The following is a 25,525-nucleotide window of genomic DNA, read 5'->3' as shown; positions in this document are numbered from 1 at the left end:
AAGATTAAAAGCTATAAACAATATCTCAGAACTGGCTATCATGAACACTTTGTTTCAGTTTTTGTGGTTTGTTTTGTCTTTGCAACCTGTTAATCACATTAAGCCCAGAGACTCCATCCTGTTACCATGGTAATTAAGGCAACCATCTCACCCAACCTGTGCCACACTGATTGGAGCAGAGATTGCTAAATTCACTGGTAGTTTGTCAGTAATCTCACCTGGACAGGGTGGTACTGGATGATTGTTGGCACAGTGACAGGCTACTATTACTGATCTGAAGGATAAAGCATGACGCAAAAATTCCAATAACTGATACAATTCTGTAACCACACCCAAAAGGTGCAATTCATCCCAGCAGAGAAACATTCTACCTTTGTCTCAGTGCAAAGAACAAAGAGGCCAAAAATAGCCACACTTAAATATATTTCTACTAAAAATAAATTTTTGAAGGTTTAACAAAAGATATACGAACAGCCAATGTGAAATGAACAGTAAACAACAAGTTCTGATGAGGGATGAATAAAGACTAAGTGAGGAATAGTCTGCTATAGTTTTTAATAGATTAGCGTATCTAATGTTCTGCTGATAGAAATTTGCTTCCTATCTCATTCCTCTCTGTTTCCAGCCAAGGTTTCATTTCTGAAGAGTCCTACTGATTGAGAATCAGCAATAACAACAGCTACCTAAAACAACAACAGAGACAGGATTACAAACAGCCCCATGACTTGATGACAACTTCCTGGATGCCCTCCTTTAGGCTATGATCGAACAGCGGGAAGTGCCAATCAAACTATGTCTGGAGTGTGGAATCAGATCAGGTTGGTATCTGTGTATCCATCTGTAGAATTGGTTACCATGCTGCATTGTTATGATTAGGAGTATCAACGTCAGCCAAGTGGACCTCATAAAATATCAGACCTCATAAAATGGGACTGTTAAACTGGTCCATTCAGGGAGCCCAGGCCGTCAGATATAAGCAGGAGTGTCAAAGATTGTGATCGCTCTGAGAACTGGTTCTGAGGAAGCTGGACCAGTCTCAAACACTATGTATGATTGAGTTTTTTGAAGAATTAACAAAGAGGATTGATGAGGGCAGAGCAGTAGATGTGATCTATATGGAGAAAGTGAGGACTGCAGATGCTGCAGATCAGAGCTGAAAATCTGTTGCTGGAAAAGCGCAGCAGGTCAGGCAGCATCCAAGGAGCAGGAGAATCGACGTTTCGGGCATGAGCCCTTCTATATGGACTTCAGTAAGGTGTTTGACAAGACTCCCCATGGGAGACTGATTAGCAAGGTTAGATCTCACGGAATACAGGGAGAACTAGCCATTTGGATACAGAACTGGATCAAAGGTAGAAGACAGAAGGTTGTGTTGGAGGATTGTTTTTCAGACTTGAGGCCTGTGACCAGTAGGAGTGCACAAGGATCAGTGCTGGGTCCACTACTTTTCATCACTTATATAAATGACTTGGATGTGAGCATAAAAGGTATCGTTAATAAGTTTGCAGATGACACCAAAGCTGGAGGTGTAGTGGACAGCAAAGAAGGTTACCTCAGATTACAACGGGATCTTGTGGGCCATTGGGCTGAGAAGTGGCAGATGGAGTTTAATTTAGATAAATGCGAGGTGCTGCATTTTGGGAAAGCAAATCTTAGCAGGACTTATACACTTAATGGTAAGGTTCTAGGGAGTGTTGCTGAACAAAGAGACCTTAGAGTGCAGGTTCATAGCTTCTTGAAAGTTGAGTTGTAGGTAGATAGGATAGTGAAGAGGGCATTTGGAATGCTTTCCTTTATTAGTCAGAGTATTGAGTATAGGAGTTGGGACGTCATGTTGCGGCTGTACAGGACATTGGTTAGGCCACTGTTGGAATATTGCATGCAATTCTGGTCTCCTTCCTATCGGAAAGATGTTGTGAAACTTGAAAGGGCTCAGAAAAGATTTACAAGGATGTTGCCAGGGTTGGAGGATTTGAGCTATAGGGAGAGGTTGAATAGGCTAGGGCTGTTTTCCCTGAAGCATCAGAGGCTGAGGGGTGACCTTATAGAGGTTTATAAAATCATGAGAAGCATGCATAGGATAAATAGACAAAGTCCTTTCCCTGGGGTGGGAGAGTCCAGAACTAGAGGACACAGGTTTAGTGTGAGAGGGGAAAGATATAAAAGAGACCTAAGGGGCAACGTTTTCATGCAGAGGGTGCTACGTGTATGGAATGAGCTGCCAGAGGAAATGGTGGAGGCTGGTACAATTGCAACATTTAAAAAGCATCTGGATGCTTATATGAATAGGTTTATGGAGGCTTATGGGCCGGGTGCTGGCAGGTAGGACTAGATTGGGTTAGGATATCTGCTCAGCATGGACAAGTTGGACCAAAGGGTTTGTTTCCGTCCTGTACATCTCAATGACTCTATGTGTAAACAAAAGGTGACTTAGTGAGGGGATACAGGACTCTGTGGAGTTATTGCAGTGGTGATGACAGAGAAGAATATGCTCCTGAAGAAATTCACTCGTAACAGTTGTCTTTGAGTTGGGGTAAGCACTTCTTGGGATCATGCTGCTCTTTGGGAAGCTTGACTCATTTGATCCTGCTATAGAAGACTAGGCCCAGTATGTGGAAAGAATGAGTTGTTTTATTCCAGGCACATGACATTGGGACAGACGAAAACAACAAGAAATTCTCTAGAAATCTTCCAGACCCACAGCTTTTTTTCAGTTATTAGGAACCTAACATTTCCTGAGGCACCAGATACTAAAACCTTTCGAGAATTGATGGATTTAGTTAAGAAATATTATGACCCCGAACCACCTCTAATTCTGAGACTTTATTGGTTTTACTCAACAGTTCAAAAACCAAGGAAATGTTGTTTTGTTTGATTAGGTTAAGATGACTGGCAGAGGCATGTGACTTTGGTTTAACCTTAATGAGATGCTGAGAGACCGTTTGGTATGTGGGATTAATGATGTAACCATGCAAAACTATCTACTAGCTACAGTCCTGTTAGATTTCAAACAGGCACAATAACTGGCTTTGTCATTAGAAAATGTAGCAAGTGGAGCATATAAGTTACAGGGTATGCTGATGGAAGTGAACACTCTCACCAAGCCAACGGAGCTGGATGCAGAACGGAAAAAATGCCCAGATAGAGAAGGAAGACTTGGCAATCGTCTTTGATGTGAGAAATTTCTTCAAAACCTTTACAAATGTAAATTTGTAATAATAACAGACCACAAACCCCTGTTGGATCAATTCAAAGAGGACAAGGCTGTGCTGCTCATCGCTTCAGGTCGAATTCTGCAGTGGTCTCTCATTCTAAGTGTGCACAATTACAAATTGGAACACCATCCAAGAGACCAAGTAGCAAACGCTGATGCACTGAGTGTCCTCCCCCTGGCAGATACATCACCAGATGTGCCACCACTGGAAGAGTTTATTCTGGTTTTAAACTTTCTGGACACCCCTGAGAATGTCAGACTGGACATAAAGAGATCCAATCCCAGCAAGACTAAAACAGCTGCTGGTGATGGGGGAAACAAAAGGGCCATCACAAGCTGAATTGAAACCTGGACCCAGCGAGACAGTTAACAGTAGAGGATGACATTTTATTAAGGGGAGAAGGAGTGATTGTCCTGAGCAAAGTTTGTTGCCAGGTACTTGCTGAACTCCAGCAGGGTCATCCAAAGGTGTTCAAAATGTCTGGTAGCCAGGATTATATGCAGACATAGCTGCATGGGGGGGCAGTGCACAGTATCAACAAGGGCAAAGGTAATCGCCAGCATCGTCCCCACATTCATGGGAATAGCCAGGTAAACCCTGGACTTGGTTACACGTCAACTATGCTGGCCTTTAATGGATTCAATGTTCTTAGTCATTATGGATGCCGACTCAAAATGGCTGGACGTGCATAGAGTTCAGTTGTCAAACATGGGGACAAGAATAGAAAAGCTGTCAGCATCTTTTGCAATACATGGACTCCTCGATATGTTGGTCACAGACAATGAGGGGGCCATAATTTAACATCAAGAATTTGAGTATTTCCTAAAATTGAATGCATTCAGAATATCAGGACATCTCCATACCATCCATCCTTCAATAGTCTGGCAGAAAGAGCAGTCTAAACTTTGCAGGCAAGCTTAACAAAACAGTCTACAGCTTTACTTGATACCAAACTGTCCTGATACCATTTGACTATAGGACCACTCCTCATGCCACTACAGGTTGTGAAACACTATCAGGAATGCCAATGCTGGACATAAAACTCCTCTAAGTGAGAGAGATAATTTACTTGAGGGGATGAAGTTTGGTGCCAAAACCACGGCCCTGCATGGGTAAAAGGCATGGCCAACGTGAGGTCCCATGATGTACAAATTGCAGGTAGGTGAGGTTATGCTGAACAAGCACATGGATCACATGAAAGATGCAAATTCGCAAATGGGGCAAGAGCAAAACATACTTGCCCCCCCCCCCCCCCAGAACAGCCAGAGGCTATCCCTCTGTCTAGCAGTGAAGAAATCTAGAATCTGAAATGGACATTGCAGATGTTGTCAGCCTCAATGCCATTACTGCCTGAAGAAGATACTTTCTTTTGAGATGCTCCAGGCACAAAACATGGACTGCAGTCTGGTACATGCCACCCTTTCCAAGGCTATGTTGAAGGAACGGGATCTGGCACAAAAAAGCCCCTAGAGAGTCTACAATAAAAAGAATACATTTACATCCCTGGACTTAGAGAGGAAGGGATATAGTGAATGTAGGAGAAAGTGAGGACTGCAGATGCTGGAGACCAGAGTTGAAAAGTGTGGTGCTGGAAATGCGCAGCAGGCCAGGCAGCATCCGAGGAGCAGGAGAATCGACATTTCGGGCATAAGCCCTGAAAAAGGGCTTATGCCCAAAACGTCAATCCTGCTGCTCCTCGGATGTAGTGAATGTAACTAGGTCAGCCAGGTGAACCTCATAGAGTATGGGTTCCCTGATTGGGGCTGTAAACCTGATCCAATTAGGAAGCCCTGACTGACAGATATAAACAGGAGTGACAGAAGTTCTGATCACTCTGTGAGCTGGCTCTGAGGAAGTCGGACCAGTGATGAGCACTATGCATGTATAAATAAAGGGTGACTTGGTGATAGGATACTGGCCTGTGTGGAGTTATTTCAACCTTCTCCATTCTGTAAGGGTGAGTGAGGATTCTAACTCTGTTGGAGGATATGCATGCATGGGTGGTGTTAGCAGGAAATGGAATAAAGAACTCAGGGTGGCCAGAATGCTCGCTCGAGGAGACACAGCAAACTTCCTGGTTATCAGTACCTAGGCAGTGAAAATGAGAAAGGTTGAAAGGTATAAGAAGGACAACACCACATGGAGGATTTGTGGGGATTATCATTGTCCCCATTACCTTTGTAGTCGAAGAAGTATCATAATACCCATGAAAGGAAAAAGATAGGTGGGTGAGTGCTGAACTTGGGAGTGGCAACTAAAATGAAGGAGAACATCTTCCACCTACTCAATCAACAGGGAATGAAATTTGATACAGTCACCAGAGTTAGTTCTGGGGAGGTATGGATTACATCCAAGGAACCCTCTCTTGGTGCAGTGGGGGAAGGGGAGAGTGTGTGACAAAGATTGGCTGTTTGACAACATATGGTTTGTCTGAGATGTAGCAATCTTTGTTTGGGCTTCATCTGCATTGTTGAATCACAGTCATCTTTGTGCTTTCTTCAACAATCAGTTACCAACTCCAGCTACTGCCATTTCCAAGTATTGAGAACTGAGGGAAGGAGGGAACTTCAGAGGTTGCATTATAATCATTCTTGCTGTACAATTTCCACCACTTCAGATGCTCCCACCTCAATGGTGTGGATGCGCAAACTGAAACACTGGCACCAGCTAATTTGAACAGCACAAAAACATCACTCCAAATTTAGAGACTGTGCCTCAGTGGGGAGACCAGGCAAATACTGAACCCTAGACTAATAGTGGACAACCAGTGGGAGGCCAATGAAGATCTGGTTGAGGTTCCAGAGAGTATATGCAGCTTAGTAAGGACAGTGGAGGGGTCCATCCAGGCCATAAACACTCTGTGATCTCTCCCTCATCTGCACATATAACTTCGTCCATTGGGAGGTTGATATCTGCTTTCTCTCACTACCTTATTGTGTCTCTTCGGTGTAAGTGTAGAGGAATTTAAGGAGGAAATTCCAAAGGTCAGGTCAAAGTGACCAACAGATATAACTACCGATAATGGGATGATGGAAGGGAATGCAAAGTGGCCAGGATTAATTAAGGAGGGTTGGTTGTGGGACAGCAAATGGGAAGGGTTTTAAAGACAAGGATGTAGTTTTAATTGTAAGGTATTTGAAGTGAAATAAGGTATATCTATTAGAATGGGTGTAATCAGAATATGAGGTGCAGATAGTAGAATGGATCATAGTTACTAGGTTTCTTTTTTAATTTATTCACAGCATTTGGCCAGTATTTATTATTCATATTGCTTATCCCTTTGTATGGTGAAAATATTCCCATTGTACTGTAAGGTATGAATGATGACGATGAACAAGCAGTAGCTGTGTTATCTTTCCAAATCAGGATATTATGACTTGAAGGGAACCTACAGGAGGCTGTGTTCTCATGTAGATGCTGTCCTTGTCTTTCCTGACAGCAGAAATTGCAGGTTTTGAAAATAATGTTGTACGATTTTACAAGTTGCAGCAGTGCATTTGAGGATGATGTGAACTTCTACCATTTGTGCCACCAGTGAAGGAAATGAATATTTAAGGTGATAGATCTGGTGTCAATCAAGAAAGCAGCTTTGGCCTGGATATTGACAAACTTATTGAGCATTGTTGGAACTGCACCAGTCCAGGCAAGGAAAAAGCATTGTTTTCTCTAAGCTGCACAGTCGCACAAACATCAAGCAATTGCATGCTGCAACAAATATATCAGGACAACCATGGCAAAGAGAAAAATACTTCTCTTATGGAGATAGTTATTGCTGAGCATTTATCAACCCAAGACAGGATGTTGTTCAGGTCTTACTACATGCCCACACAGTCTACTTCATTTTCTGAGGAAATGCATCATAATATCCTTTTATTGTCACATGTACTCCATTGTAGGAGTACAGAGAAAAGGTTTTACAAATGTCTGTCTTCTTATGGAGACATCTTAGGTACAAGTAACTAGGTACAATTCTTGGGTACAGCAGAGGAATAAAGTAGTTGCATTATTTACAGAGTTGAAAAATAAGTTAAAAATAGGACAACATTGAAGGGTTGACATTATAGTAAGGTAGGAAATTCCAAAAAGACATTACAATGTAGTAGCTCAGTGCAGGGCCTCCACACATGGTCTGACCACCTACAACAGACCCCAACAGCTGTCAAAAATAGAAATTGCTGGAAAAGCTCAGCAGGTCTGGCAGCAGCTGCAGAGAGAAATCAGAGTTAATGTTTCAGATCAAGTGACCCTTCCGCAAAACTGTTCAACACTGCTCAATGATGAGGACCCTGGTGTCTGATGTTTTGATGGAAGGAGTCATTGCTTAAGCAGTTGAAGTTGGTTGGGCCTAGGACATTACCCTGAGAAACTCCTGCAGAGACATCCTGGGGTTTTGGGGAGAATGACACGATTGATCTCCACCAAACACAACAATGTCCCTTTCTGCTGCATATGACTCCAGCAGTGGAGAAATGTTCATGCCCTTGCTCCCGGATTCCCATTGATTTAAATTTTAGTCACCATCCTGTTGCCAAATTTAATCAAATGCTACCTCAATATCAAGGGTAGTCGTTCCCACTTCACCTCTGGAATTCAACTTTATTTATTATCTTTTGAACTAAGCCTCAAAATAGATTGGATCTAGATGGACCTGACATAACTCAAACTGAGTATCATTTAGCAGTGAGTAAGTGCTGCTTGATAACACTATCGATGATATCTTCTATATTTCCAGAAAGCTGCGAATACCACAATAGTACTGGAACTGCTTGGGTGAGGTGCAGCTAATTCTGGAATACAATTCTGCAGATTTGCTGTTGCAATGTTGTTGCTGTGTCCAATGCACTTACTTATTTCTTGACTAGTTGAATTGGCTGAAAACTAACTCCTTGAAATTGGGGACCTGAGAATTGTTCACCATAATTTATGACGCATATGGCAGGTGATTTTCATTTGTCATCCACTGACTTGCTGCTTTTCAGGCAATGTTAAAACTGTGCCTATGAAATGGGGTATCATAAAGTACAAGCAGTTTCAGGCTCATCTGTGACCATACCAAAAACAGTCAATGTACACTGGTTGATCACACAAGTAATATCCTGAGTGAGCTAATCGAGGACACTCAGCACTAACAAAAGTGATCAGTAGCAAAGAGCAGGGCTGTCAGGAAAGAAAAAAACACTGCAATTAGATGCAGAAGAACACAGAATCTATGAGATCCATTGACAAAGTCTCACGAGTTTAACAAGACTAGGCTTGCTTGCAAAGAATTTGCACATCCTGTAAGTCGTTTATAGAACACACAAAGAAATTCTAGAAGTTTCCCTCTCCCCTGCTGAGTGCCAATTTGGCATATCAGTTCCCCGAGCCCTTACTGTTAGTTCCCTCCCTCAGTACTATTCTCCATGTCTCATCTCTGATTGACTGACCTCCGCAGTCACCCAACACCATTTCCTGGTACAGAGTGACCATTCGTCTCCTGCAGCACACACCATCCCAGATTAACTGCCCTTCCTCTCTGCACTATTTCCTGGCTCAGATTCATTACACCTTCCTTCAGTAGTAATGACCCACCCAGGCTGACTGATTCCTTCCATCAATGCCATTTCCCAGCTCAAATTAATTGTCCCCCTCCCTCAGCACCATTCCCCATCCAAAACTGACTGCCCCCTCCCTCACTGCTCACTTACTTCTCTGTTTCGTTTAGATGAGTTCTTTCTCAATCAAGTGTTTTCGAGACATGCTCCAGTATTTATGACGTGAGCTGGATATTAGGCGCTGTCACTGGATATCTGACTCACTCACTATGTGGGAGGACAAGTCATGCAGGAAACAATGTTCAACAGAGCCAAAATTATGGGTTTGAGAACAGGAGTCGGTTTGAGAAACTGTTCAGAAGTATTCAGGTTCGGTTTCATCTTGAATAAACAACTGATTTTTATTAACCACTTGAGAAGTGCAGCATTTGGATTTGCAGGGAAACCCTTCAGACTGAAATCAAGCACAGGGCTCTTTATCCTTAATGGGAAGTACCGACATTAGTGTAAGAATTCTCCTGTGGAATTGCTGACCTAAAACACTAGTGACTAATTCTTCATAAATGCAAACTGTGTCCAGTTGTATAAAGTACAGTGAGTTTGAGTTGAATCATTTATGTTGAGTCAGCTGTAGATCAATGGGTTCTTTTCTTGCCTCAATCATTTTAAGTCAGAACAGTGTTGTTTTAAGTTCCACTCCAGAGACTTGATAAAAAAATTTAATGTCTCATGTAGTACTGAGTAGGTGCCATACTGGTGGAAGTGAAATCTTTGAGTAGTGGAAATGCCTCCATTTGCCCTCTGAGGTGAATGCCGCCCCACTTGCTCAATTGAAGGAAGCACTGGGAAAATCATCCTGAATGTAACTAAACTTGTCAAGTGGTTAATTCCTGTGCACCAAATGCCAGCTAAGCTTTCCTGCACTCTACCAGTGACTACAATTCATTGATATGAAATACTTTGGATGTCCTCAGGATGAGATAAGGTGCTGTATCTAAATGTTGGTTCTTTGCTTAATCACCCTCTGTGTACACTGAGTGCAGTTTGTACCTTGCCTGAAGTTCACACTGTGAGACAAATCTGAATACTTCATTGGGTAAATGGGTTAAGCAGGTTTCAATTGTGGACTACACTGAGCAATGGAGTCTCCATTAGATGGCATAAGGGCAACTGCAAGTGGTCTCTGTGCCTCTGTTGGAGGCGGAAAACTGACAGGGGGTTTCTACTCCTGATCAGTAAGCAGTGGAAAGCGGGTATGCTTATACATGCAAGTTTTTGTGTCATGAGGACAGGATTATTCTCAATGTAATACATTATGCATTTGAATGTCTGCATTGTCTGTACCCTATAAAAGGAATTTGTATTTATAAATCTTTTTCACAATATTCTGATATCCTTTATGGTTAATTAGGTAGTTTTAAAGTGTAGTCTCTACGATTGTGCAAGAAAGGCAGCACAGCAAGATTCCACAAAAATTGCACTAAAATTTGGGTTTGTGCTCGCGAGGTTATATTGCATCATTGAGTTGTGCCATGGGATCTTTATCAAGATGGCAGATGAAGCTTCAGCTGAATATTTCATCAGAAAGGGTGCACCTCCTTAGTTCTACACTAAACCTAAATAATGAGTTCAAATCGTAAGACCCTCGATTTGATTATTACGCTCCCATAAGCAGATGGGCTAATGGTCAGAAAATGTGTGTTAGTGATTGTGATTTAGGGCCTGATATTGGGGAGTAGCATTAGAATTACTGCAACACTGTATGTTCACATTTATCTTAGGAACTCTGATCTGAGTGCCTGTAATCACACGCACTAATCTGGTTAATCACACGCACTAATCTGGTTAGAACTGTAGCATAAAAGAGCTGCCTTGACATTTGTAGTGAAATCAATTGAATGGGATATTTACTATCTTGAATCTAGTTGTTTTGCCCTCTTCCAAAGTCCACTCCTTGCTTCCTCTCTCCCTCTCTCTCCCTTCCACTCCTACTCCTCCTCAAAGTTCATCCCTCCATTGCCTCCTCTCCCATTGCCTTTCCCTGCTACCCTTCCTCTACTCTTTACCTCTCATCTCCCCGCACACTCATCAGATTGTAATTCCAGAAACTCCATTTGCTATACGGGTAACTCAGATCAATTGGCAACTCCAAGAAACAGCACCCTGTGATAGAAATGGCACCTTCCCAAAGGTTAGAAAGAGTTAACTCAGGTCAACATGCACACACTTTTCAAGTCCTTGCTGATGTTGTCAGGAAGCAGGAGAGGTGCCAGCAAAAGCACAACCTTATCTCAGAATGGAGCAATAATTACTCTCCCTCAGGGCGGACTTTGAAATTTATGACTGACGAGCATAGTTAAAGAACTGCACAATATCTTGATGACAGCTGGGAGGATCTGGTGCTGACACGTGCCAGGGTTACATTCCATTGCCTTCGTTCAGCCTGTAAAGCAGAGAACTTTATGTTCCGTGGCAAAGAAATGGATTCCATGTAGTTCAGGGGCGCGGCATCAAATCAGGAAACATGACAGCTAAAAACAAAAAGCTTTAATGTACTGGAATTATTGAACAGGCTTGTCAGCTTCAGCAAGAGTAACGATTCATGTAGATAGAAATTGGTAAGTTGCTCACATTTAAAATAATCTTGGCTGATAACATATGAACAAAAAAAACTCCATAAATCAGAGCCCAAGTGATGACTGAAAGTGCAGGTGCAAAACCTTGTAGTTTTGATTACTCACTACCGAGCAAAGATCTTGTGAAGAATTTGAGACTAGAACCCTGTCAATCATAAGCTCATATAGTGCAACATGAGAGCCTCCTGAATCCTGTGGGCGGCACGGTGGCACAGTGGTTAGCACTGCTGCCTCACAGCGCCAGAGACCCGGGTTCAGTTCCCGCCTCAGGCGACTGACTGTGTGGAGTTTGCACGTTCTCCCCGTGTCTGCGTGGGTTTGCTCCGGTTTCCTCCCACAATCCAAAGATGTGCAGGTCAGGTGAATTGGCCATGCTAAATTGCCCGTAGTGTTAGGTAAGGGGTAAATGTATGGGTGGGTTGCGCTTCGGCGGGGCAGTGTTGGGCCGAAGGGCCTGTTTCCACACTGTAAGTAATCTAATCTAATCCCTAGTATGTGATGTCAGGGTCAGAATTTGTTGCCCATCTTGAACTGAGTGTTTTTTTTACTTATTCATGGGATGTGGGCATTATTGGCTGTACCAGCATTTATTGCCCATCCCTAATTGCCCTTGGTAGACAGTGGTAGAGAGCTGCTTTCCTGAAGTGCTGCAGTCCATCTGCCGTGGGTAGACGCATAATACTATTAAGGGAGGGAGTTCCAGAATTTTGACCCAGCAACACTGAAGGAACAGCAATATATTTCCAAGCCTTCTAAGACCAATTCAGAGGGCATTTAAGAGACAATCACATTACTATGTATCTGGAGTCACATCTTGGTCACCCCAAGGGAGAATGGAAGATTTCATTTCTAGAACTGTATCAGTGAACCATGTGAATTTTTACAATGATCAATAAGACTTTTGTAGTCGTCATTACTGAGACTAGCTTTCAATTCTAAATTAATTCTAGAATTGTAAACTGAATTTAAATTCCAACAGCCATTATATTGCCACAGCATTAGCCTAGACCCCGAATTACCAGTCTAGTGAGATTTCATTTGTCCATCTACTGTCAACAAACTTCTCAAAAAGCAAATGTTGGGCCATGGGTAAACAATGACTTTCACAATAAATGAGGGTGAGAATTTGTTTTAACAATACGGAATACAGTTCTAGATTACACCCTGATGATACACTTCCAGAGGACTCCTATAAATAATAATAACATACTTTACAAGGACACTGTAAATAAAAGCACACTAGCAAAATTAAAGTAAATGGGATTTGTGAGGAAAACTGGTCACTGGTTGGGAGTCATACATAGCATTAGGGAAGGTGATTGTGTTCAATCAGCTCAGCACCAGGACATCATCCCAGATACTTCTCAGCACGTCTCAAGCCTAAATATCTTCAGCTGCTTCATCAATGACATATTCTCCATCATAAGGTCAAAAGTAAGGATATTCACTAATAACTGCACAACCTTCAAAACCAATTGCTACTCCATAGGTAATGAAGCAGACTTATGCTAGCAACAGATAGACAATGTTCAGACTTGAGCTGATAAGTGGCATTGTACACAAGTGCTATCCCTACAAGAGATAATCTCACCTTCTCCCATATAATGGCTTTAGCAGCACTAAATCACCATCACCAACATCTTAGGTGTTAACATTGATCCAGAAACTGATCCAGACTAACCATATAGATACTGTGGCCTCCAGATAGGTCAGAGTCTGGGAATTCTGCAGCAGATAATTCACTGCTTGTCTCTCCAATGCCAGTCAACCATCCACAAGGCACAAGTCAGGAGTCTGATAGAATACTTCCTATTTGCCTCGATAGGTGAACCTCCAACATCACTCAAGGAGTTCAATGCCACGTTGGCAAAAGCAGCACATTTGACTGGCACACTATTCATTATCTTAAACATGGAATCCCTCCAATGCTGTATAATGGCAGCAGAGTGTAACATGTGCAAATTACACTGTAGCAACTCACCAAGATTCCTCTCATAACTTCTTGTAAACTTGTGACTTCTACCACCTAGGAGGACAAGGACAGCAGACGCATGAGAGCACCTCAAGCTGCAAGCTCTTCTCCAACATGCACCATCCTCATTTGGAACTATTTTGTAATTTCTTCACTGTAATTGAGTCAAAATTCTGGAATTCCCTTCTTACCTTACAATATAGTTATAGCTACACCAGAATAATTTCAGTTCAAAAAACATGGCTGCCATCACCTTCTCAAGAGCAATTAGGGATGAGCAACAAACGTTACGCAGCAATGCTCACATTCCATGAAAGAATCATTTTAAAAATATTTCTTGAGTACCCTAGGAAATGGGGCATTTTTCAAGGTTCCCTGTAAATAATCATACAGTCCTTCATCTGCACAAAGTAACAGAATGTAGGTGATATGGTGATACTGTTCCAAGGCTGTCTCCTCCTAAAACTGAGTAGGTGATAGAAGTTTGGATTTGTTCCAAGACAATCAACCTACATTGGGCTTTATAAACACTGATAGCTACACCTCTGCTCATCTTGTCCCCATGTAGTCTGTACTTGACACTGCTTCACTGTCGGTGAAATGATTTATTGTATAGGTCAACGTTGCATTTTTTTTTCAGTTCAGCTCTGCTTTGCAATACATTTGCTTGAACTTTTGTGTTTTTCCATAACTTCTCCCTATGTTCACTGAAGGAGTAAGTGATTCTGGCCTATTTGCGAGTTTGCTATAAGGCCAATCTTATACAGCATGGTCTAGATTAGAGTGGTGCTGGAAAAGCACAGCAGGTCAGGCAGCATCCGAGGAGCAAGAAGATCGACGGTTCAGGCAAAAGCCCTTCATCAGGACCTGTAGGAACCCTGGTCTGTATAATGACAAATGAATGCCACTTTGTAATCAACAGCACTAGAGAACCTCATGGCCAATTTCTTAGTCAGACATCAAGAAAAAGGACCTCATTTGACTGCTCCATTTTAAACTTGAATTTGAGTGCTAATGAAGCCCATTAAGACACTGATAGGAATTTTTTACATGCAAGTGTGGATTCAAAGGTAGAACTGTATCAGAACGATGGATCAGATAGAAGGCTAGGTGTCATTTCATACAGGACATGTGTAAAGAGTGTGTAAAGGATTATTCTGAAGATCAATTTAGGTTTGTCTTTCAGGCCAGCAGAATGGCACACTTGCATGTACTCAAAGCTGCATATATTAATACAGAGGGCCCTTTTTTTGAAAGCAGGAAGAACATGCACACACACTGCTTGTTTCAAGACAACAAAACAGGTGACAGTCATTCTTTGATTGTTTTCTAAAGGACAATATCTTGACCAATTAATTTCAACTTTCCTTCTTTAAAATTTAATGAAGTTTGGCAGTTAATTTTCAGTCATAGTTAAAATCTGCATTTTCCATGGCAATGCCTCTACCAATCACAGCCCACTTACCAACCAAACAACACTCCCCTCTCATACAGTATAAACATTGGTTTTATTTTCCTTTAGTATTTCTTGCATATTTTCCTGATGAGTGCCAAATTAAAAATTTCAACAAAATATTGTCTTTTTCAGTAATAGGTTGACATATGCATTAATTTTCTTTTACTGGTGATCATATACTTTACATAAAAACATTATTGTTCAATTGATTCTGCAAATTTTGTATTCCCCCACTTTAGGCCTCACTGACTTCCATATGAAATCATAGAATTATCCCAAATTTGGAGGTGCTTCAGAATAAATGACAGCTACTGGTTGTTAATTTACAGAAAATCACTTTCTCCTTACATTCAACATAAAACACATAATTTCTGCGGCACATTTCAACCTGAGCTAAAATTCAGATTCAGTTATAGATTTCCCACAGGGTTGACTCAATGTTTACTGCAGCTGGACTGACTCACTTTGTCACTAAGGAGGAGATGTAGTCACAATGCTCCTCCTAGTGCTTAAATTCATGTATTACAGATTTTCTTTCATTCAGCTCACAATGGAGTATATTTGAATACAGTGTATTGTAAAACGGAAGGGGCGGGACCACAATATGCAATTAACTCTCGCCTGTTCATAGTAAAGTCAAGATAAGAGTGGTGCTGGAAAAGCACAGCAGATCAGGCAGCATCCGAGGAGCAGGAAAATCGAAGCCCTTCATCAGGAATGAGGCAAGGAGCTTCCAGGTTGAAGAGATAAATGGGAGGGGAGTGGGGCTGGGGAGAAGGTAGCTAAGAGTGCAATAGGTGGATGGAGGTGGGGATGAAGGTGATAGGTTGGAGAGGAGGGTGGAGTGGATAGGTGGGAAGGAAGATTGGAGGTAGGACAGGTCATGTGGATGGTGCTGAGCTGGCAGGTTGGAACTGGGGTAAGGTGGGGGGAAGGGAAATGAGGAAACTGGTGAAGTCCATATTGATGCCCTGGGGTAAAAGTGAGCCAAGCCAGAAGATGAGGCGTTCTTCCTCCAGGCGTCAGGTGGTGAGGGAGTGGTGGTGGTGGAGGAGGCCCAGGACCTGCATGTCCTCAGCAGAGTGTGAGGGGGAGTTGAAATGTTCGACCGCAGGGCGGTGGGGTTGATTGGTGCGAGTGTCCCGGAGATGTTCCCTAAAGTGCTCTGGAAGAAGGCGTCCGGTCTCCCCAATGTAAAGGACACCGCACCGGGAGCAAAGGATACAATAAATGACATTTGTGGATGTGCAGGTGAAACTTTGATGGATGTGGAAGGCTCCTTTGGGGTCTTGGATGGAGATGAGGGGGGAGGTGTGGGCGCAGGTTTTGCAGTTCCTGCAGTGGCAGGGGAAGATGCCAGAAAGGGAGGGTGGGTTGTCAGGGGGCGTGGACCTGACTAGGTAGTCATGGAGGGAATGGTCTTCGCGAAAAGCGGATGGGGGGGGAGGGAAATATATCCCTGGTGGTGGGGTCCATTTGTAGATGGTGGAAATGTTGGCGGATGATACAGTTTATGCGGCGGTTGGTGAGGTGGAATGTGAGGACCAGGGGTTCTGTCCTTGTTGCGGTTGGAATGGTGGGGTTTGAGGCTAGAGGTGCGGGACGTGGATGAGATGCGTTGGAGGGCATCTTCAACCATGTGGGAAGGGAAATTATGGTCTTTAAAGAAGGAGGCCATCTGGTGTGTTCTCTGGTGGAGCTGGTCCTCCTGGGAGAAAATACGCCGGAGGAATTGGGAATACGGGATTTTTGCAGGAGATATAGTGGGAAGAGGTGTAATCCAGGTAGCTGTGGGAATTGGTGGGTTTGTAAAAAATGTCAGTGTTAAGTCTGTTGTCATTGATGGAGATGGAGAGGTCCAGGAAGGGGTGGGAGGAGGTGTCAAAGATGGTTCAGGTGAATTTAAGGTCAGGGTGGAATGTGTTGGTGAGTTTGATGAACTGCTCAACCTCCTCGTGGGAGCACGAGGTGGCACCAGATGCAGTCATCAATGTAGCGGAGGAAAAGGTGGGGAGTGGTGCCGGTGTAACTGCGGAAGATGGTTTGTTCTATGTAGCCAACAAAGAGACAGGCATAGCTGGGGCCCATGCGGGTGCCCATGGCTACATTGTACCTCAGCCTCTGACGCTTCAGAGAAAACAGCCCCAGCCTGTTCAGCCTCTCCATATAGCTCAAATCCTCCAACCTTGGCAACATCCTTGTGAATCTTTTAAGAACCCTTTCAATTTTCACAACATCTTTCTGATAGGAAGGAGACCAGAATTACACACAGTATTCCAACAGTGGCCTAACCAATATTCTGTACAGCCGCAACATGACCTCCCAACCCCTGTACTCAATACTCTGACCAATAAAAGAAACATACCAAACGCCTTCTTCACTATTCTATCTACCTGTGACTCCACTTTCAAGGAGCTATGGACCTGCACTCTAAGGTCTCTTTGTTCAGCAACACTCCCTAGACCTTACCATTAAGTGTGTAAGTCCTGTTAAGATTTGTTTCACCAAAATGCAGCACCTCACATTTATCTGAATTAAACTCCATCTGCCACTTCTCAGCCCATTGGCCCATCTGATCAAGATCCCATTGTAATCTGAGGTAACCTTCTTCGCTGTCCACTACACCTCCAATTTTGGTGTCATCTGCAAACTTACTAACTGTACCTCTTATGCTCACATCCAAATCATTTATGTAAATGACAAAAAGTAGTGGACCCAGCACCAATCCTTCTGACACTCCACTGGTCACAGCCCTCCACTACCACCCTCTGTCTTCTACCTTTGAGCCAGTTCTGTATCCAAATGGCTAGTTCTCCCTGTATTCCATAGGATCTAACCTTGCTCACCAGTCTCCCATGGGGAACCTTGTCGAACGCCTTACTGAAGTCCATATAGATCACATCTACTGCTCTGTCCTCATCAATCCTCTTTGTTCCTTCTTCAAAAAACTCAGTCAAGTTTGTGAGACATGATTTTCCATGCACAAAGCCCTAATCAGTCCTTGCCTTTCCAAATACATACATTCTGTCCCTCAGGATTCCCTCCAACAACTTATCCACCACCAACATCAGGCTCATTGGTCTATAGTACCCTGGCTTGTCCTTACCACCTTTCTTAAACAGTGGCACTACGTTAGCCAACCTCCAGTCTTCTGGCACCTCACCTGTGATGATCGATGATACAAATGTTTCAGTAAGAGGTCCAGCAATCACTTCCCTAGCTTCCAACAGAGTTCTAGGGTAAACATAATAAGGACCTGGGGATTTATCCACTTTTATGCATTTCAAGACATCCAGCACTTCCTCCTCTGTAGTATGGACATTTTTCAAGATTACACCATCTATTTCCCTGCATCCTATATCTTCCATGTCCTTTCCCACAGTAAATAATGATGCATTATTCCTGCGGCTCCATACAAAGGCCGCCTTGCAGATCATTGAGGGGGCCTATTCTCCTCCTAGTTACCCTTTTGTCCTTAAGGTATTTGTAAAAATCCTTTGGATTCTCCTTAACAGTATTTGCCAAAGCTATCTCATGTCCCCTTTTTGCCCTCCTGATCTTCCTCTTAAGTATACTCCTCCTGACTTTGTTTCTCAATTTCCCTCTGATTATTAGGGGGTCTATAATACAATCCCAATAAGGTGATCATCCCTTCCTTATTTCTCAGTTCCACCCAAATAACTTCCCTGGATGTATTTCCAGGAATATCCTCCCTCAGTACAGCTGTAGTGCTATCCCTTATCAAAAACGCCACTCCCCCTCCTCTCTTGCCTCCCTTTGTATCCTGGAACATTAAGTTGCCAATCCTGTCCATCCCTGAGTCATGTTTCTGTAATTGCTATGATATCCCAGTCCTATGTTCCTAACCATGCCCTGAGTTCATCTGCCTTCCCTGTTAGGCTCCTTTAATTGAAATAAATGCAGTTTAATTTATCAGTCCTACCTTATTCTCTGCTTTGTCCTTGCCTGCCCTGACTGTTTGATTCGCTTCTGTTCTCAACTGTACCCGTCTCAGATTGATCTCTTTCCTCACTATCTCCCTGGGTCCCACCCCCAACCTTACTAGTTTAAATCCTCCAGAGCAGCTCTAGCAAATCTCCCTGCCAGTATATTAGTCCCCTTCCAATTTAGGTGCAATCCGTCCTTCTTGTACAGGTCACTTCTACTCCAAAAGAGATTCCAATGATTCAAAAATGTGAATCCTTCTCCCATATACCAGTCCCTCAGTCATGCATTTATCTGCTCTGTCATCCTATTCCTGCCCTCATTAGCTCTTGCACAGGGAGTAATCCAGATATTACTACTCTCAAGGACTTGCTTTTTAAATTCCTGCCTAACTCTCTGTAATCTCCCTTCAGAAGCTCAACAGTTTCCCTTCCAATGTTGTCGGTTCCAGGGTGTACAACGATCCCCTGCTCCTCTCCCCTTGAGAACATTCTGCACCCTCTCTGGACATCCTTGATCCTGGCACCAGGGAAGCAACACACCATTCTGATTTTTCGCTGCTGGCCACATAAACGTCTGACAGTACCTCAGACTAGAGAGTCCTCTAACACAATTGATTTTTTGGAACCCGACATACCCCTCATTGCATTAGATCCCGTCTCAATACTAGAAACTTGGCTGTTCGTGCTATGTTCCCCTGAGAATCCAGCACCCCCTACATTTTCCAAAACAACATGCTTGTTTGAAATGGGGATAGCCACAGAAGACTCCTGCACTAACTGCCTACCTCTCTTACCTTTCCTGGAGTTAACCCATCTATGTGACTGTATCTGCGACTCTTCCCCCTTCCTATAACTGCCATCCATTACATCCCCTTGTTGTAAATTCCTCATTGCCTCTAACTGTCTCTCCAATCAATCTATTTGATCTGATAGGATTCACAACCAACAGCATTTATTGCTGATGTAATCCTCAGTAACCCGTAAACTCTCCCCTAAAATCCCACATCTGACACAAAGAGCTTATCACTTTACTAAAGCCATTTTTGCTCCTTCATAATCTACAGACCCAGAAAATAGCACCACCCTATTCCTCTACAAAACACTGCTCCAGATTAAATTAATAGTTATGGCTTATATTTTAAGTTTAATCAAGAGACATAGCTCGATAAAACATATAATCAAGAAAGAGCCCACTCTTCCCATTACTGCAGACTTACTGTAAGGCCAGGCTTAAATATTCACTTCTGTTTCTGTACTGTGACCTCTCCCAAACAGGTTCCTCCAAGATTAATTGTTTGTTAATTTTCCCAGATGCACTCCAATGTCCAGCAATACATGAATTCAAACAGCAAAGGCATTAACTGTGCAGGTTCACTGCTGTGTCAGTTTCTTTCTCTCTCTCCTGCAATGACCTCACCATGTGCTTCCTTTGTCTGTTCTTCTCCCTGTTAAAACTGCTGTTGTTTTGACTCTTTTCCTTCAAAGTTCCAAAACAAATCGACAGCATATTAAACAGAAATTGCTGCGCCTGGAATTCGAGGAAATCACCTCCAACACCTAAAATACCTCAAAAAAGGAGCAGCTGTTACAGCCAGAAATTTTTCCCATCCTCCATCTTGGATTACCGAGAATCCTCTTGTCAGCAGAGAGCCCAAAATCAATCAGGTTTGCGCCAGTTAAGCTCAGGCCATAACACAGGTGAGATGAAGTCTGTCTTCATTGAAAATGGTTATAGAAGATTGAACAATAGAAGGCGTGGAAATGGAGCAACAAGGTATGAAGCGCAATATGTCTCCACATGAGCGTAAGTGGCCAATGTCAAAGCATACCTCGTGTTTCTGTAGTAATGCGGGAAATTGCACCTCAGCAACGGTAAAAAATGGTTGAACTTATGGGCCCATCGGCCTTTGCTTTGGTCAGAGAGAAATGATTGCTATTCCTCAGGCCTGGGTATTCTGCTGCAAGGAGGCAACTTCACCATCTCTCTGAAGTCAAGCAGGTGGTGGGTGGGTGCCTCCTTGTAATAGAAATAACGTACAGAAACTTCTCTGAGACTAATTAATGTGTATGCCCTGGTGATAAAGAGTGAGTGTCTGGTCGTCCTGCAGCAGCACCCACTGAATCCATAAGGAAAGGTATCATCACCCTCATCTATAAATGGAAGGGGGAGAATAGGAAATCAAAAATTGGCAACCAATTTCAGTGCTGAATGCAGACTATAAAATCACAAACTGGGTTTGGTCTGCTCTGGGATCAGTGATTCACCCTGAACAAACCTGTGCTGTACTAAGCAGGTCAATTTCTGACAGTCTCGAATTCCTCAGGGATACGACCACCTATATGCAGGACAGAGGAGTGGACGCCTGCCTCATCAGCCTGGACCAGGAGAAGGCCTTTGACAGGATATCGCACACCTACATGAGGGATATGATGTCCAAAAAGGGAAGGATTTGCAATTGGATCCAATTGCTCTACACTGATATTGTTAGCGCAATCTCAATCAATGGGTGGGAATCAGAAAGCTTTCCAATCAGATCTGGAAAAACATATTTTCCTAATCAACCAATCAGAAATGTTATTACACAAACCTAAAGCAGGTGAGACTTGAATGTGGGTCTCCTGGCTCAGAGGTAAGGACAAGAGCACTAAGGGTCAATCAGAACAGCCTGAGAGTTGAATGAGAGCAGGTGATGTTCATTGGATATTGTACTGGTGTCCCTGTCTGTAGTGGCTCTTGGGGTGCAATGGCAGTGTCCCTACCTGTAAACCAGGAGGTTTGGATTCTTGTGGGTGTTTAGTGTTTGTAGGTCAGCATAGACACACCCTCCTTGTGGATCCTTATTGTACTAAAATATGTTGAGATTTCTCACAACCTTATTTGTTTTTGGAGGTCCTCCAATCTGCCCGCCCCCTCCACAGATCCCAGCTTTTTTAGTTAGTTTTTCTAATCAGCCTGTTCAGAGATGTTATTATACAGTTCTGCACCAGGTGGGATTTGAACCCAGGTCAACTAGGAGAAAGTGAGGGCTGCAGGTGCTGGAGACCAGAGTTGAAAAGTGTGGTGCTGGAAAAGCGCAGCAGGCCAGCCAGCATCCGAGGAGCAGGAGAATCAACGTTTTGGGCATAAGCCCTGAAGAAGCAGGGCATAAGCCCAGCACCACACTTTTGAACTTTGAACCCAGGTCCACAGGTAAGGATATTTTCTAACCAACATGTTCAGATGTGTTGTGACACATGTCTGGATCAGATGGAACTTGATAACTTTGTTATCAAATAAGGTTGGTTAGGAGATATTAGAATATATAATCAAAATTTTAGGCAAAGAGCTTTTTTGTAAGAAAACATTTTAAAAGGGGAAATGTAAGAGTTCATCCAGAGAGTATGGGAAATTTCAAATCTTAGAACCCTTGCCAGCTAAAGGCACAGCCACCAATTTAGGACCAATTTAGAGAAGTGAATGCTTAAGAGACCAAATTGGAAGATTCATAGGAATCTCAGAATGTTGTTGTGCTGAAGGAGATTACAGAGGTAGGGCAAGGCAAGGACATGGTAGGAGTTGAAAACAAGGAAGATAAGAAACTTTAAGATTGAGACATTGCTTAAGGAGGAGCCAAAGTAACTGAACAAACACAGGTTGATAGGAACCTGGGAGCTGTTATGAGTTAGATTATGGGTAGCAGAATTTTGGATGATTTTAAATTTACAGCCTGTAGATATTTGGAGGCCACCTATGCAACCACTGGAGCAGTCAGCTCTAGAGGTAACAGAGAAATGGGTTTGAGCAAATGAGTTGATGTAGAAACAAAATCTGATGTTGTTACAAAGATGGATGAAGAAGATTTTATTCATGGTACTGATATGTGGTCAGATGCCATCTCAGAGTCAATTGTCAATAGGCTAATTCAGCCTCAAGCTCTCACAAAGAGAGGAATGGAGTTTGTGATGGGGCCAATGTCTTCAGTTCTCATAATATTTAGAGTCATAAAATTATACAGTGCAGAAACTGGCCTTTCAGCCCACTGTGTCTATGCTGACTTACAACCACCAAACACCAAACTACACTAATTCTGTTTACCTGCCTTTGGTCCATAGCCTATTATCCCCTAGCATTCGAAGTGCTCATCCAGATGCTTCTTAAATGTGTAAGAGTGCCTGCTTCACCAGCCTGTCAGCAACAGTAACAATGGTAGTTCAGATGCAGGAAGTTAAGCCATTGCAGTGGATACTGTGGCTATGTCCAGTTAGAGAGGAAATGAGCCGAGTGAATGCAGTCTCACCCAGCTAGATGGCAGTGGAGAGACATTGATGGAGAGTGATGTGGTCAACTGGTCAAGTGGGCAGAAGGGCTAATTTACCTTTGTCACAGTCACACATGATATTGATTATGACTTTGATATAAGCTGATCTAGTGCTGTGTTTGAGATGCATATCTGTTTGTAATGTTTCAATCTTGGAGTTCTAGGAAATTTGGGAGGCAACAGTGCACACTCAAAGTCATAAGAGGGAAAAGGGAAGTTGGTGATGAGGCAGTAGATTTCAAGGTTAGAGGGTTGAAAGTTTTGTTTTGAGAGGAGAGGAAGATTAAAGTAGTTTTGAAGTGGTGGGGTGGGGCACCAGTGCCTGGGGAGAGAGAATTATCTCAAATATCAGCAAATGTGGGAGCAGGGATGGAAGCTGGATGGTCATCCAGTTAGCTGGAATAGAGGTTTGGTCACATGGACAAACTACACTTGGAAAGGGCATGACAGGACACAACAAAGCTACTTAAGGAACATGCCAGGGTATGGGGGAATCTATAGAATGCTTGGCCTAGTTGATGCAGGAAGGAAGGCCTAGTTTATGTAATCCCTTTCAATAGTTGGAGCCCAGATAACATTCTGGTGAATGTCCTTTCCAATCTTTGCAAGGCTAAAGGTACAATGTCCTGAAATATAACCGGAATTCTTGATGTGGTCACATCACAGCTTTGTACAGCTATCATCGAACTTCCTCCCCGTGTTTGTGAATGATATGCAGTGGACATCAACTGCTTTATTCCCAAAATACTTTTTTCAGCTAAATCTTACCATTTTTTAGATAAATGTTATTTTTGTTGAGTTTTGTAGAAGATTTGAAACCCAGCGAGTTTACTTGCCCAATCATCCCAAATTTGCATCATTAATTATCAACCCCACTTCATTGTACCCCTCTCATCTGATGCTAGCCTGATTCCATCACTCTGTTGCCATTGTTTGGAAATCCTAGGATAGACCAGCATCCCTTGCAGCAGCTCCACTTGGAAGACAGCTGTGGACCTGGTCAAGCGTTGACAATCCGAAATTGCTCTTTGTTATCAACATAGTACTATAGCAGTCATAACCACACTTCTCACAGCTTGACAGTAACACAGCTCAAACTACTTTACACATAAAACAGTACATTCCCACCCCAACTATTGTTTAAGCATCAGGCCACACACCCTACTAGATCATAGCATGTCACAATCCTTTCTACTACCCTGTCCCCAGTGCTCACTGGAGCCTGGCATCTCATCATTGTTCACTGTGGGGCATCAAAGACAATGCAGCCTTCAAATGATGTATAATTGTTACTTAACTTAGAGGAACCAAATGCATTTAGAAATTATACATTCGCCCACTCACCCGGATACTAAAGAATTGCTTGCACTTTCAGAAAGGTCCACTGCTTTTTGTCATTCATATAAATAATTTGGATGTGAATATAGGATATATGGTTAGTAAGTTTGCACATGACAACAAAATTGATGGTGTAGTGGACAGCGAAGAAAGTTACCTCAGAGTACAGGACCTTGATCAGATGGGCCAATGGGCTGAAAAGTGGCAGATGAGGTTTAATTTAGATAAATGTGAGATGCTGCATTTTGGTAGGGCAAATCAGGGCAGGACACATACGCTTAATAGTAAGGTCCTGGGGAGTATTGCCAAACAAAGAGACTTTGGGGTGCACGTTCATAGTTCCTTGAAAGTGGAGTTGCAGGTAGACAGGGTAGTGAAAAAGGTGTTTGTTACGCTTGCTTTCATTGGTCAGTGCATTGAGTACAGGAGTTGGGACATTTGTTTGGCCACCTCTGGAATACTGCATTCAATTCTGGTTTCCCTGCTATAGGAAAGACGTTGTGAAACTTGAAAGGGTTCAGAAAAGATTTAAAAGGATGTTACCAAGCTTGGAGGTTTTGAGCTATGGGAAGGCTGAATAGGCTGGGTCTTCTTTTCCTGGAGCGTGGAGTCAGAAGGATAAACTTACATAAGTTTATAAAATCATGAGGTTGGGTAAATAATCGAGGTCTTTTCCCCACAGTTGGGGAATCTAAAACAAGAGGGCATAAGTTTAAGATGAGAGGGCAAGATTTAAAAGGGACCTAATGTGTCATGTTTTCTTGCAGAGGGTGGTGCTTGTATGGAATGAGCTGCCAGTAGTGGGGGTGGAGGCAGGTACAATTACATTTAAAAGTCATTTGGATGGATACATGAATAGGAAGAGTTTAGAGGGATATAGGCCAAATTCTGGCAAATGGGACTAGATTAATTCAGAATGTCTGGTCGGCATGGATGAGTTGGACCGAAGGGTCTGTTTCCATGCTGTACAGCTCTTACAATTAATGTTCTCATTTAATCCAGCTTCCATCTGCCAAAACCCGGTGTCAATTAAGTCTTGCCACAATGTGTTTTGTCATGCACAAGGGTATGTCCCTCCTGCTTAATATCTTTATCCTCCTCCTTGAAATACTGCACTCACTTTCCAATT

At 42.9% G+C, this 25,525-nt stretch overlaps 1 protein-coding gene across 2 annotated transcripts in view; it reads left to right on the top strand.

Annotated features, from left to right (window-relative positions):
- The first annotated feature begins 408 nt into the window (after positions 1-408).
- The window catches only part of slc45a1 (solute carrier family 45 member 1), a 62,107-nt gene continuing 36,990 nt past the window's right edge, over positions 409-25,525 (top strand). The window contains exon 1 of one of the 2 annotated variants that reach the window (XM_043675933.2): positions 409-818. The gene's annotated coding sequence lies outside the window, so the exon portion shown is untranslated. Of the gene's footprint in view, positions 819-10,897; positions 11,368-25,525 lie in introns of those variants that run through there. The other variant, XM_043675932.2, reaches the window with a different exon arrangement.

Source organism: Chiloscyllium plagiosum, unplaced genomic scaffold (genome assembly GCF_037043375.1).
Source record: "Chiloscyllium plagiosum isolate Xiang-an unplaced genomic scaffold, Cpla_swu_hap1 HiC_scaffold_37, whole genome shotgun sequence".
Lineage (NCBI taxonomy): Eukaryota > Metazoa > Chordata > Chondrichthyes > Orectolobiformes > Hemiscylliidae > Chiloscyllium > Chiloscyllium plagiosum.
Note: the sequence above shows the minus strand (reverse complement) of the source record. Positions and strands in the feature narration are given on the sequence as shown.